Source organism: Mastigoproctus giganteus, chromosome 6 (genome assembly GCF_048544385.1).
Source record: "Mastigoproctus giganteus isolate SK-2022 chromosome 6, ASM4854438v1, whole genome shotgun sequence".
Lineage (NCBI taxonomy): Eukaryota > Metazoa > Arthropoda > Arachnida > Uropygi > Thelyphonidae > Mastigoproctus > Mastigoproctus giganteus.
This window is the reverse complement of record NC_143580.1, coordinates 191808478-191821740: the sequence shown is the minus strand read 5'-3', so window position 1 is coordinate 191821740 and position 13263 is coordinate 191808478. Positions and strand designations below refer to the sequence as shown.

Genomic DNA, 13263 nt, shown 5'->3' with positions numbered 1-13263 from the left:
GCCTACAGCATTTTCAATCAGCGTGGTGTCACTCTTCAAAGCAGAAGGATTTTCTGAAAATCCAGGGTAATCCATGGTGACTTTAAAAGACTTCATTCATCAGAGTATTTACCAGACTGTACTAAAGCCCAAAGAAGTCAACAAAAAGGAACAGACAAAAGTTAAGTGCACCACAACAGACAGTATGGAAAATCCTTTGCAAGCGTCTTACCACGAGGAGCTACAAATTTCAAATGTTGCAAGCCATCGAGCCAACAGATAAAGATCACAACCTTTTCTGCAACAACTTTTGCAAGTGATTAGAAATAAATGAAAGTCCTCCCATCTTCAATGACGAAGGAGTTTTACGGTACTGATTGTCTTCAGTATAAGAAGCAGACAAAATCAGAAGCAGCTGTGAAATATGTCATAGCCAAAAAGATGCCATAACTGTTCTATGCTCTTTAAAAAGGAAAAGCGTATATCTCATATACTTTTCACACTCTTTTTCTTCGCTAAAAATATTTGTCATCTCCTGATCTACTCTACATCTTTTTACACAAACAGATGTACAATTTGTGTCTGAATTTCTGTTAATATTTTTCTTTCACAAATTCGGAATGTCATCCCTTCACTCCATTTATTCTCAATTTGTTAATTCTTTTATTCAATTAATTCAGGCTTAACGTGAAAAAAAAAAAAAAGAAAAAGAAAAACGTGTTTAGTCTGATAAAATAATCCAGTAAGAGGATTACGAAAAATCTATTAAGAATAAAAGGAGTGAGTGAAGACCAAATCGGATATGTCAAGAAAAATTATTTTTTGCGAAAAAGCATTTATGTGAATGAAGTAATTGTCCCATTCATATAACTTCATTTTGTCTGCGTTTATGGGTGGGGAGAGCTCACTGACTTTCATTTTTGACACGCTAATCCGGATGAATTCTTTTACAAATCTGGAAATGGGTTGTCGTATAACACGAAACTATAGATTTTAAAGGATATGCTAATTATATTTTGAACTGAACTTTTCGTGAGCTTAACTCTATAATCAGATGTGTGAACAATAAATGAGACATTTTTAATCAATTCATAATTAAGTGATTGCAAAATTAGCCTTGCATTTTCCACCAATTATCTACTAACCGACACAACTTGTAGTAAAAATAAGGTAAATAGACAACTTAATTTGTACTATTACTGTTGACTGATTAATAACGAATAAATATACTTCCAAAAAATGAATAATTGAGACTATTATGCGTATAATAGCTTATTATACTGTATATGTAAATTAAACCGAGTTATTTCAAATAACAGAGGAACAATCGTGTATTATGTTTCTTTATAGGAGTAAAAGTATTTATTCGTGATGCAATCAATGGAATATAACCTGACCGGGGCTAATCACAGCGACTGCAAAGGGAATGAGGGTGAAATGTGCCAAGTTTATTCTGACGGACTACGAAAAGATAAAATACTTTCGATTTAGAAACTAGGAGTACACACTTTCATTGATGAAATTTTATGGAAATGATGAAGCTTACCGGTTATTCGGATGGATTTCCTTCGAAGTAGTCTCTTGACACTGTATACACCGATTTCAACGCTTCTGCAACGTCTGGAAGCATTCACTATAAGGCTTCTTTTGAAATTACTAATAGTTCCTGTGTCGCGTTCTGAATAATTTCCTCCGTCGCTGAAATCTGTAAACTTTAAGCTTGAGAAAAAAAATATATATATATGAAGTGTATATATATTAGAGGGAACTAAATCCGCCCAATTATGGAGGATGGGAGACCACAGTGATGGAGTGCTTTTCAAGAAATTCTTCAATGGAAATCACTGAATGTGGGGGGCGTTGTCATGATACAAGAACCAATTCTCTGAAACCCACTTTTCCGAACAGCATCAAGCAATCCTTGTCGAATTGTTTGGTAATTCTGGTTCACTGTTTGACTACGCGGGAAAATTTTATAATGAACAATCCTCACTGAGTCAAAAAATACAATAAGCACATTTGATCGAGATTGCTTTGCTTTTATGGGCATTGGAGAAAACGAAGTCTTCCACTGAGCCTTTGTTTCTAGATTTTAGCCATATACCAGGATTCTTCATCAATAATGATGGAAGAAAGGAAGTGTGTGTGTCAGCAGGCACATTAATGGAGATCACCCTACTCTCTTATGCTCATCGGTGAGCATGCGACGGCTGAAAACTTGGCTGAAACGCGTCGCAATCCCAAATCATGTATTAAAATTGATTGACATGTCCAATAAGAAATACCAATTTCACTAGTAATTTCGCGGATAGTTGCACGTGGATTACTACTGATCAGATTATGAAAACTGGCGACTGAATTATTGATTTTGAAGTTGAAGGGCGCCCAATGCGAGAATCATTTTCGACTTTTTAACTGTTATTTTCCCCCTCTCTAAACTTTACTAACCACAGAAAAGCCCTCGAAGGACAAATAGCATGCTCTCCGAAAGCTATTTTAACGCTTCGTGCGTTTCTGTTCCACTTTTCCCTAATTGAAATAAAATTTTATGTAAATTCGAAGCTTGGTAAAATCATTGAAATTAATATGCAAGTAAACACATAAAACACCTATTCAACACACATTAATTCAGAATGATGACAGATGAATTTCTATGATGACGATGAAGAAAATGAAGCTACTGTTATAGATGAACTTCTATAACAGATAGCTTGTATGCTGTAGTTCAGTATTCGTTTTCTGAAAAAGGGAAGTCATTTTGTTCGGAACTTGAAAAACTACAGGGTTATCAAGAAAAGAAACAAGTATTTTGAGTGCCTGCATTTTTTGATGTAACTGTGCTGGCACTGCTAAGTTTGGTGTCAATGAATACTTAAGACATGGGAGTCGAGCATCCACACATAATAATATTGAATATGTGACCCTTGCGCTTCCAAAACACTTCACAGACGTCCCCTTTCAGTTCTTCAATGGTATATAGATTTTTATAATAGACATTATCTGAAATCTCACAGAAAATAATCACAGAGATTCAGATCCGGGGGGGGGGGTATGGTTATGGTGGTGAAGGCCATCTAATCCTATTTAGTCTAGGATCAATTAGAGAACAACCTATCATTAAAATGTTCTTTCACGAAATGAAAAACACATTCACTGTATGTGGTCTTGGTACATTCTGAAAATATCTTTCTGGATCTTTTCTGCAATAAAATCTCACTTTTTGATACCCCCAGTTTGATAAAACACGCCAGACAGCACTGTATTCCATCTCTTGCTTAGAGAATTTTTCCGAAGGGTGCATACTAATCAGTGAAACTTCCTTGTCAAATATTTTGTCTATGTTCAATAACACTTAACTCACCAATGCTAGCCCAATATATGTACAGGGCTGGCATTTCTTGATGACTCTGTATATAGAATCACTGCAACATTCTAATATCATACTGTAAAATTGGACAATAAAATGAGTTCACAGAGCGGCAATCTTTGACGTTACATAATCCGTTTTAATAACTCACTTTGAACTTTAAGACCTTATGAGCTGCTGTTTCAAAGAATTTTTAACCACAATGAATCAATGTGATAAATGTATCTCAACCTCAACTGCTTACATCTTTTACCAAGTTATAAAATATTTGTTTTGAAGAAATAAGTCTGCATTGATTTATTCATGAATCACCAAGTCAATTAATAAAAGTATTATAATCGTTTCGATAAAGATGACAATCTCATCAAAATTGCATACTGTTTTCGTGTCTCCGAGGATCACATCTTAAACATCAGTAAGTCACACATGATCATGGAACCCAACTGTCAGCAGTAGAGTTAATTAGTGCAGACAGTTTTCCGATTAGTGCAGTGAGAAGATTCCCATCTTCCAAAATGTGGGACACAATTGTTAATAAATCACCGATGTCAAATGTCCCAGGGAGAGAAGTGCGAAAAGTCATTAATTACTGAAGTGTAGTGAATATGAGGCAACTTTTGGAAATTAGAAATATTTTCGAGTTCCTCACTAGTAAACACGCTCCCATATATTCCAACGAGCACTCGGGTAAAAAAACATAAAAGGCACTGGTTGGTAATAGTAATAATAATGACTTTTGAATTTCCCAGCGACTGAAAAGTTTCATACAATTTCACCTCAAACTAGTATTAGTATCAGCATAGAAAAATGATGTGTGTGTGTAAAGGGCGGCTCCTAGAACGACAGTTCAACTCCGCCTCATATCTCTGTTAAGAACAGTACCATTGCATAAGGGCCAGATATGTGATAGGTTTGTGTGTATTATGTGTGTGTTCTGTTCTGGCCTCTTGGCTACCCAGAAGCATCAATCACACGGAGAGACGATTCTGAGTACTCGTCCACACCAAGGGAAGGTGGGCCAGTCCCAATAGTGCTCGTACTGTCTCTCAATTCGAGACTCTGACCCATCTGATGTTGCCAAAATGTGGACCGGATTCCACTGGGGGCCCGCTCCAGAGAAGAAGAAGAAGAAGAAGAAGAAAAATGAAATAAGGGAAGAAAAAATAAAAATTCCCGTGGTGTTAAAAAAAATAAAAAATAAACGTATATAAATACAAAAAATAAAAATAAATATAAAAAATAAAAAGTAATAAATAAAAAAATAATATAAAAAAACAAGTTTTTCAAAAATATACCTTAATTCTGATAAAATATAAGGTGTGGCCTTTACCGTTTTTTTTTTTTAATGAGGCATTTTATGTTACAGGGTAAAGGCCATACCTTATATTTTATCGGAATTAAGGTATATGTACAAAAGTTTAGCCTTCTATCTCTATTAGACGTGACTGAAAAAGCGATCGGTAGATTTGATGACAGAACCAGTGACTTAATATAAGGTATATAAAAATTATTATTATTTTTTAAATTTTAAATAAAAAAAAATCTACCGGCGACTCCCACTTCAGTACTAATTGTTACGCTCAGAATCTCAGCAAACCACCCGTTGTCTTATTTAAATTCTTTCTTAGTTACTTGGGTGGGCAGAAGATTCTCTTCTCTCCAGGATAGAAATTAGAAATACAGCCCAGTATTTGCAATCGTAAATCAACATAATACGAAGTCATATAAAGTACATGATTCCAGTTTTCTGTAGGTCTTCACGCACATAAATCTGTATCATGTAGTCCCAATTGGAATAATTTTTCATTGAGGGATCCATGTCCTGTTATTATATATGAAGTTTTTCTATTCCCATAAAAAAAACATGTTCTTGTTGACTTATTTAGTAGATAAGTAACCTGTAGTATAAAACCTCTTGCTACGACTCCCGTCGAGAAACTGTCCCATCTGGTCTGCCATAGGTTAATCAGTTCGTTCCAACATTTTTTCTTCTCTATCTTTAGGCTAGCCTGTAAACTGAGCTGTATATTTAGATATATAGTTGTTATCTCCCTTTTAACTCTGTAGCATAATCTCGGAAAATAACATACATCCAGTGGCATAGTTCCAGCTAATACCTGCAATTGATACTGTTCTACAAGCACGATTGACAACAACTAATATTGACCTTTCTATAGTTTGTAACTTGTTTGCAATTCGTACTATTCTAGCTCTATAAAACCAGGCTCCTGCTGCATATGTGACAATAGGTTTTCCCATTCCCACATGTGGATATGTGTATATGTATAGGGCGGCACCTGGAACTTCTGTTAAACTCTGCCTCGTGTCTCTGTGAAGAACAGAATCAACTGTAAATGGGCCAGAAATATGTTGGTGTAAGTTTGTGTGTGTGTGTTCTGTTGTTCTATTCTGTTCTGGTCTCTTGGCTACCCAGAAGCATCAGTCATCTAGACAGATCATTCTGGGTACTCGTCTACACCACGGGAAGGTGGGCCATTTCCAAAAAAAGAAATAAAATAATAATAATAAAATAAAAAAGTATAAATAAATAAACAAATTAATTAATTAATTAATTTAAATAAATAAAGCTAGTAGTGCTGGTTAGAAAAGGGGAAAAAAAACGAAAAAAACAAACAGACATTGGTGCTAGTTAGTATTACCGCAAGGTATTCATCCAATTCTGCTTTTAAATTAGCCAGACTCTGCATCTACCACGTTAGAATGCAACTCGTCGTGTTCGATAACCCGCTGCCCATAAGCCAGACCTCAATACGATACTCCAAATGTAGTCTAATTATCACTTGTATAGAGGGATAATTACCTCCTTTTCTCTATCGTGAAAACTTTTAGCTTCCCTTCCACCTTCTTATATGCGACTCTACGATTTCTGTTCCCCAAATGCACAATTTTACATTTAGAAACATTAAACTTTAGTTTTGATTTTTCGAACCATATATGCAAAGGGACAAAGTCTTTTTAAAGACTCCGCCTGGCTCGAATTGTTAACCACCCTTTACACCTTCATATCATCAGCAAACTTTAACAACTTCCTTTCGGTACCTTCATCAATAACCATCGCTTCATAATTTGCTCTGGTGATTTTTGTTTTAGGCAAAAAGTTTGCTTTGTATTTTGGAGAAAGCTATTTACAAAATACCTACTACTGCGCCGTTATTAAAGTTGACAAATACGCATAATGGCATTACATGGGAAAAAACCAGTCCTAGTTATTAAACAACTAAGCAAATGTTTAATGATAAAAAATCGTCTCATACCACCAAAATCAAACTGGGAGACAGCTAAGAGAATAAAGTTATTTTACAGGCTACTGACAACAAAACCTGATTAGTTTTTAAAAAGAAAACAGTCAAAAGTATGGAATTCAATAACTCTAGAATGCCACTAAGACTGTGATATATTCCATTCCCAAAGTTGCAGGAAACTTTTCAAGTGTGCTTCGTCACGGTAATGGAACTTCGAGATGCGAGTAAATTTTAGGAGAGTGGATCGAATCATTCTGACTAATGAAAGATTGGCATAAATATTTGTATTTCTTGTTTTTATTTATGGGGATATTGCTTCTCAGTTGTATTTTACTGAGAATAGTGTATAATACAAATTTATTTTCTTGTGAGTTTTTTTTTTTGGGGGGGGGTTAGAATTTTATTCCTGTCAACTTTTATTAAACAGTAATATAACTTTTCTTATCGTTATAGTAGAAACCTCTCCTTGTTAAACCCGAAAAAGCAGTTTAACAAGGAGAGGATTTTTGTTATGCCTATTATGCGTGTTTCTTAGCTTTGATAATGGTTTTAACGTTATGGCATTTATAATAAACTGCACAAAGTGGTAACAGTAAAATTTTTCTTTCCGTGCTGCTGCTTTTCTTCATATTCACCTGTTGTGCAGCATGAGCCAGATACTAAATGAAAGTTAAAAGGGCCTTGAAAAGGGCATGACATGCTACACTAGAACGGAATATTATTATGATAGACAGGGTGGATGAGGGATGAGCGGTACCATTCTGATTATAGGTGGAAGTCTAACTTGTGAACAATATGGCTTCTAAAGAACCTCATGATACATCCTCTAGATGCTCTTCCACTAACAGGTGATTCAGAGTAGTTGTTGAGGACACCGCTGACGCTTTTCGGGTAGGCTTTTATCGGAGAAATTGGGGCTCCAGTGGAGGGTTAGACCAGCACGATAAGCCTGTTGGACTGCCATGCGGTTGCTTCCTCGATGGATAACCTGTGATGCTGTGGTTTTACTGTGGTTCCAGGGACTGTAAGTGGAGACAGATTGAGGTATTACCTTTAAAGTTAACTGCTATACTGTTGGGACCGTTCAGGTTTGAGGAAAAGTTGATTTCTTCATTGTGACCACAATTACTAGTTTAGACATCTACTTCCTGGATTGGACTTCTAGTCATTTTGAATCTTCATGGTGGACTTTATAGTGTCAGATACCTTCATGGTATTGCATTGTGATATGGGCATTACATTGAGAACATATTGACCCTCTATGAGGGAATCTGAGATAATTATACATCAACATGTAAATAGGTTGCGGGATTGCCGGGACCGCATAGTACAATAAATAATTTTAAAAAATGACATTTGTTATCTTTAACAGCGACTTCGCCAACTTTCATGGGATCATGAAAGTTGGCGAAGATTATTCTTTATAGCTAACAATTACTCAGCCCCACCTTTATTATGCAAATGTTGCTTGGTCACTATCTCAAACAATTCTCAATACTTACAGTCAACGTACAAAAGTTATCAGGTAGTTAAGTTTTGAAGACCTGGAATAGTTCCATAATGCTCGTCACAGCGTGCGGGCTAAAGGGAGCTACAGCCATCTGAATGAAAGAAGGAAGGAAAAGGAGCACCAAGAACAACTGTTTCTTTTACATTGATACAGTCAACTCTTCTTTACTATTAATGAGGCTGAATTCTTCATTTACGCGAAAAAAAAATTTTTTTTAAAGAAAAAAGAACGTGACCCATTTATTTACACTGTTTCCCTGAATTCGTATGGCGTAAACATCTACATTTTTGTTTTTGGAATATGAAAAAAAAAAAAAAAAAAAACCAGTACATAGCGTAATATTATATCTGTGAGTTCCCTAAAATTGCCGTAACATCTTCTTTATAAGAATGTACATTCACTATCTATAAAATTAGAAACCTTTTGCAATTGGCGTACGTTATGCAAATAAAAAAATCAATTTTCTGTTTATACTCCACGACGACCACAATAAGGTCAGAGAAAAGATAGAGAGAATACAACATTATACCGTATTTAGTAGTCATGGAGATTAAATCACGGTCACTTCTTTACCCTAAAGCTTGACCACTCGGCCAAGGAGGCCTGTTACTTGTTACATGGTATGATCACAAGTTCTTTGGCATTACATATATACTGTATGCTTTTCTGGGCTTCTCAGCCGAACCCGTCATGGGGAAGACAGGTGACCTTTCCGATTTTCAAAAAGGTGTTACTGTTTCAGAACGTTTAGACAGTCACAACTGAAAAAACTAGGAAATCGCTGGTTTGTCGAAAGCAATCATATCAAAAGTATACAATGAGCGAAAGACAAAAAGAGACTGCAGCCCTAAAAGCACGAAATGCGGCAGAAAGTCGGTACTTCAAGAACTAGAAAGAAAGAATTTAAATTCTTTCGTCAGAATAGAAAGTCCAGTTTGCAGCAAATGACCGAAGAATACAATTTAGGCAAAGAAAGATGCATTTCTAACCGAACTACGCGGTGGGAGTTGAAAATTCTGGGATTTGGTAGTCGTGCGCCTATACGAAACCCAGCTGATCTTACTCTTGGAAACAATTCCATGGATGCTTATTATTACTACCCAGAATATCGTCATCTTCGCTAAACCTATAACGGGAAGAGCCGATGCACCGGACGTCCGTACACTTATCACGCTACCTAAGACGAATAGAAGAATGATTGACCAGCAAACAGAAAATACGTCCATCTCTTGATCGGCTAGGCTCGTTGGATAACACGTTCTCAGCCAACACAATCACATTTGTCAATGGCATGAACAATGGCAATGATTGACCTTAGAAGGATATATGAAAATAGAGGACATAGATAGATGGTTCGGAAGAATCCTATAACACGGAAACCAAGAGTGGCTAGTGAAGTGCTTATCGTCCTTCAGATGACAGGCATACAGAATCACAAGAAGAACTGAATGCAAAGCAATGTGTTTGAAGAAAAGAATCTTTCAGTGAAAAAAAAAAAAAAAAACTGATATTTTCAATTAAGAAACGGTAGCAATTATTTTAAAGCTAAGAAATCCATTTATTATTCAGGTGTGTAAATAGCAAATGGAAATCAATTTTTTCCCATTAATTTTTTCTGTTTACCTTTCTATTCTGTAGATCGCTTTTAAAATAGATTATCCGAAACACCCTAGATCCCAACTGTTTCGGGTAATCGATTCGGATAATAACAGGAATTCTATTGTATTATGTTAGTATTATGATGCAGACACGCATGGCAGCCCCTGAACGTTCAACTCCACCATGGTGCACTGTAATGAGACTGCGCGCACCGTTCAGAAAATTATACATGCTTCCATCAATTATGGGCATTTCAGCTGACTGGACACAGTCGAGTCATTACAGAAAAGTTAACTCAGGTCAGTGACTTCAGCCATCGACCCAACATTTAGCACAGTTTCAGTGGGCAGTGAGTAGTAATTTAACTGAATCACTCACTGCATTCATTGAATGCTCAAGAGAGTCAATACCCAATCCTCCCGAGGAGAAATGACAAGTCACTTTATGTAAATATGAACTAGTCAATGTAGAGAATCTATATATAAAATTATTGAAAAAAAAAAAAAGAAAAGAAGGAAAGCTCGTAATGTGTGTCAGTTCGATAGCATACTTTTTATTAGGAAAATAATGGTATACTATTAACTCACTTTTTTTTTTTTTATTAACTCACTATAATTGAATGAAAATGATCGAACTGTTTGGTTGTTTTTGAAACAGTGGAATAGGTGATTAAAACATTTCTTTAGTGAGTTATATTTGTTCAGCATTCATGAAGCCGATTGAAACAGAAAACTAACAATAACTGAAGGCAGAGAGACCTACAGAATAGTTTTCTTTTTTAAGATAAAAATACAGTGAGCAGTCTACAAAAATGGATTAGGTAATCCATTTTTGTAGACTGCTCCAATCATTACCGCTAATCTCTATATATCTTTCAGCCATAGATTGTTCTTGAAGTCTTGCGCTAGGAGCGGGCACACTATTTGTTGTAACCTTGGGAATCCAGTTAGGTATCCAGCCATATGTTTTTTTTTATTTTTTTATTGTTTTGGGTATAGGAAAATAAAACGTCAGAAAATATCTTCATATACAGTGTACCTTTAATATAATATGAATATAATATATTCATATTATATTAAACAAGTATCTTCTTTTATCTTCTCAAACTTCATCCCATGCACGATACTAAGTATTATAGGTTCTAATACCTCTCGTGCTTGTGGTCTTCATATACTAAGGTTTTCGAATTTAGTAATTTTGTATAATTGTGTTGTGTGTTTAAAACCTTAGCTTCACTGAACCGGAAAACGTGATTCTCATTTATGGCATGAAAAGACAATTCTGATGCTGTGGCTCGTAATGCTCTACCGACGCAGCATTCTCATTACAAATATCAATAGTACATAATTTTCCATTCTCTCTCCTCCTTCAAGGATCAGTCTTGATATATCCCATGCATTGATTGCACATTTTATCTTAGTATTTTTTTAGATTCGAATGAACACAATTGCTTTCTCAGCTTATGAATTTGAATGCACTTTTATTTTAAAGAATAAAAAAAATAAAATTTAAATAATATTCCAAATCAAATTAGGAATATATCATAAAAATTCAATGCACAGACGATAAATACAAAAAAAAATTAGTGCATAGACGAAAATAAACAATAAAAAGTACTATAAAATTAGAAACAAAAATATTCAAATTAAGAAACGTGATTTTAAATACTTTGTCAGCCTGCTACCTTTTTCGGTTATCGTTTGTACCTTTTTCCAGAAAATGCTTTCCCGTTGGTCCTTGTAGGTAGCAAAGTTGGTAGGATCGCCGTCCTCCCCGCACTGGGTGGAAAAGACCTGAGATCGAATCTCGTAGACGACGGGAGGAATTTTTATGGGTTTTTTTTCACAACGTGGCTGAGTTAGTCGGTCTCAGGCGAGGTTAGCATGGTTTTTTCTCTCCCGGAAACTAGGATTTTTTGTCCAGAAAACCGACCTCAGAACACATGCAATTTACAGACAATATTGCACGGAGTAACATGGGTTTGCTATCCGATGCTCCTAAAAACCCAACAATAACTCACCCGTGGAACTGAAGTCGCAAACATGCAGTCTGCTTTGGACTACAGTAATTCGAAAAGCCTGATATAAATGAATTTTGTTTTCTTCCCGTCAATTTAGTGGCTATTTGTGCCTTGACAAAAAGTAGATATGCGAATACATCTACCTTAATGCTTGTCACTCAACGATTTTTAAAGATTTGCCACAGTAAATTAAATTCCTGCCAAACCACACTGAATTTGAAGGTAGATTTTGAAGCGTTTGATAATGTATGTGGTTGATCTGGTCATTTTAACTGGAGCATCCGTCTCGAAATGGAAAATGGTACAAATTGGAATGGGGTTCGGGTGAGTTCCAATCCATTACGAGTCCCTGTTGTCTGTCAAATGTCCCTATCGTCTGTCCAATCCATTACGAGTCCATATCGAAAACGCATGTTACTATTGCTATTATCAATGACTCAAGTCATTAGATTATTAATGACTCCATAAATCACTCAGCTACATGACTAGTCACTTATTCATTAGCTGTGACAAGTGTTATTAATAATTTAAATATGAAACTCGTGAGAGTTCAATATTTATATCAATTTCGTTATTTAATATCCACATCTCATATGCTCATTTTGTTTAAATAATGCTTGTTTTAATCAACTGGAAGAGGGCGCTACGTGATTACTCATAATTTGAGAAAGAATTAATAATGCTATACTAATATATCACGTGATAGATTAAGTTTTTATTTAAATGTCGCTAAAGTAGCCATTTTAAGCATTTTTAGGCGCGTTCGCAAATCAGACGAACATGGTGACTGTCTTGTGGTGAATGTCCGTCCGCACGTAGCGACTCGACTGCCAGGGTTCATATGCTGATCAAATTTTACATTTAGTTCTTTTAGAAAGATCTGTCGAGCCATCTAAAATATAATTAAACTCGAACTGAAATTCAGCAAGTTTTTCCCCCTTCCTTAAAAGTTAAATTGAAAATATCTCAGTATCAGCACTTAAACAAAATTTGGCAACGTTTCAGGAATATACTGTTTCCAGTCGTCAGGCCTGTTAGACGGCTGGTAAAAGTGCATGCCAATTAATTAAAAGCTGATACGGACAAGACACAGTTTGTCTTTTAGGTAAAACAGACCTGACGACGGAAACAATATATCCCCGAAACGTCGCCAATTTTTTGTTTGAAGTGTTTGTATTGATGTGTTTTTAATTTACTTGCAACATTTCAATAAAAACAAGTTAATATATCAAGCGATATACTAGTGTAGCATTATTAATTATTTCACAGATGCTTTTTTCATTTCACAAATTTAAATTATAATAAATATCCCCCCCAACAACAATTTCAGCATGAAAGAGACTAGTTTTAATCGAAAAACAATCTCGTTAAGCCAGTGGTGGTAACGAAAAATGAGAAGAGTGGTGATGAACTGATGGAGCTCACAGGAAATTGTTGAATATATCGTATACTGTACTTTCATTAGAAAGTGAAGAGAAACTTTAATCATTAAGTTACTCGTTTCGAAAGTGTCCTTTAAGAGGTT

The 13263-nt window shown here is 35.5% G+C and overlaps 1 protein-coding gene across 1 annotated transcript in view; it reads right to left on the bottom strand.

The window, feature by feature from the left end:
* The window catches only part of LOC150084836 (1-phosphatidylinositol 4,5-bisphosphate phosphodiesterase classes I and II-like), a 932481-nt gene that overhangs the window by 362710 nt on the left and 556508 nt on the right, over positions 1-13263 (bottom strand). The window lies entirely within an intron of this gene.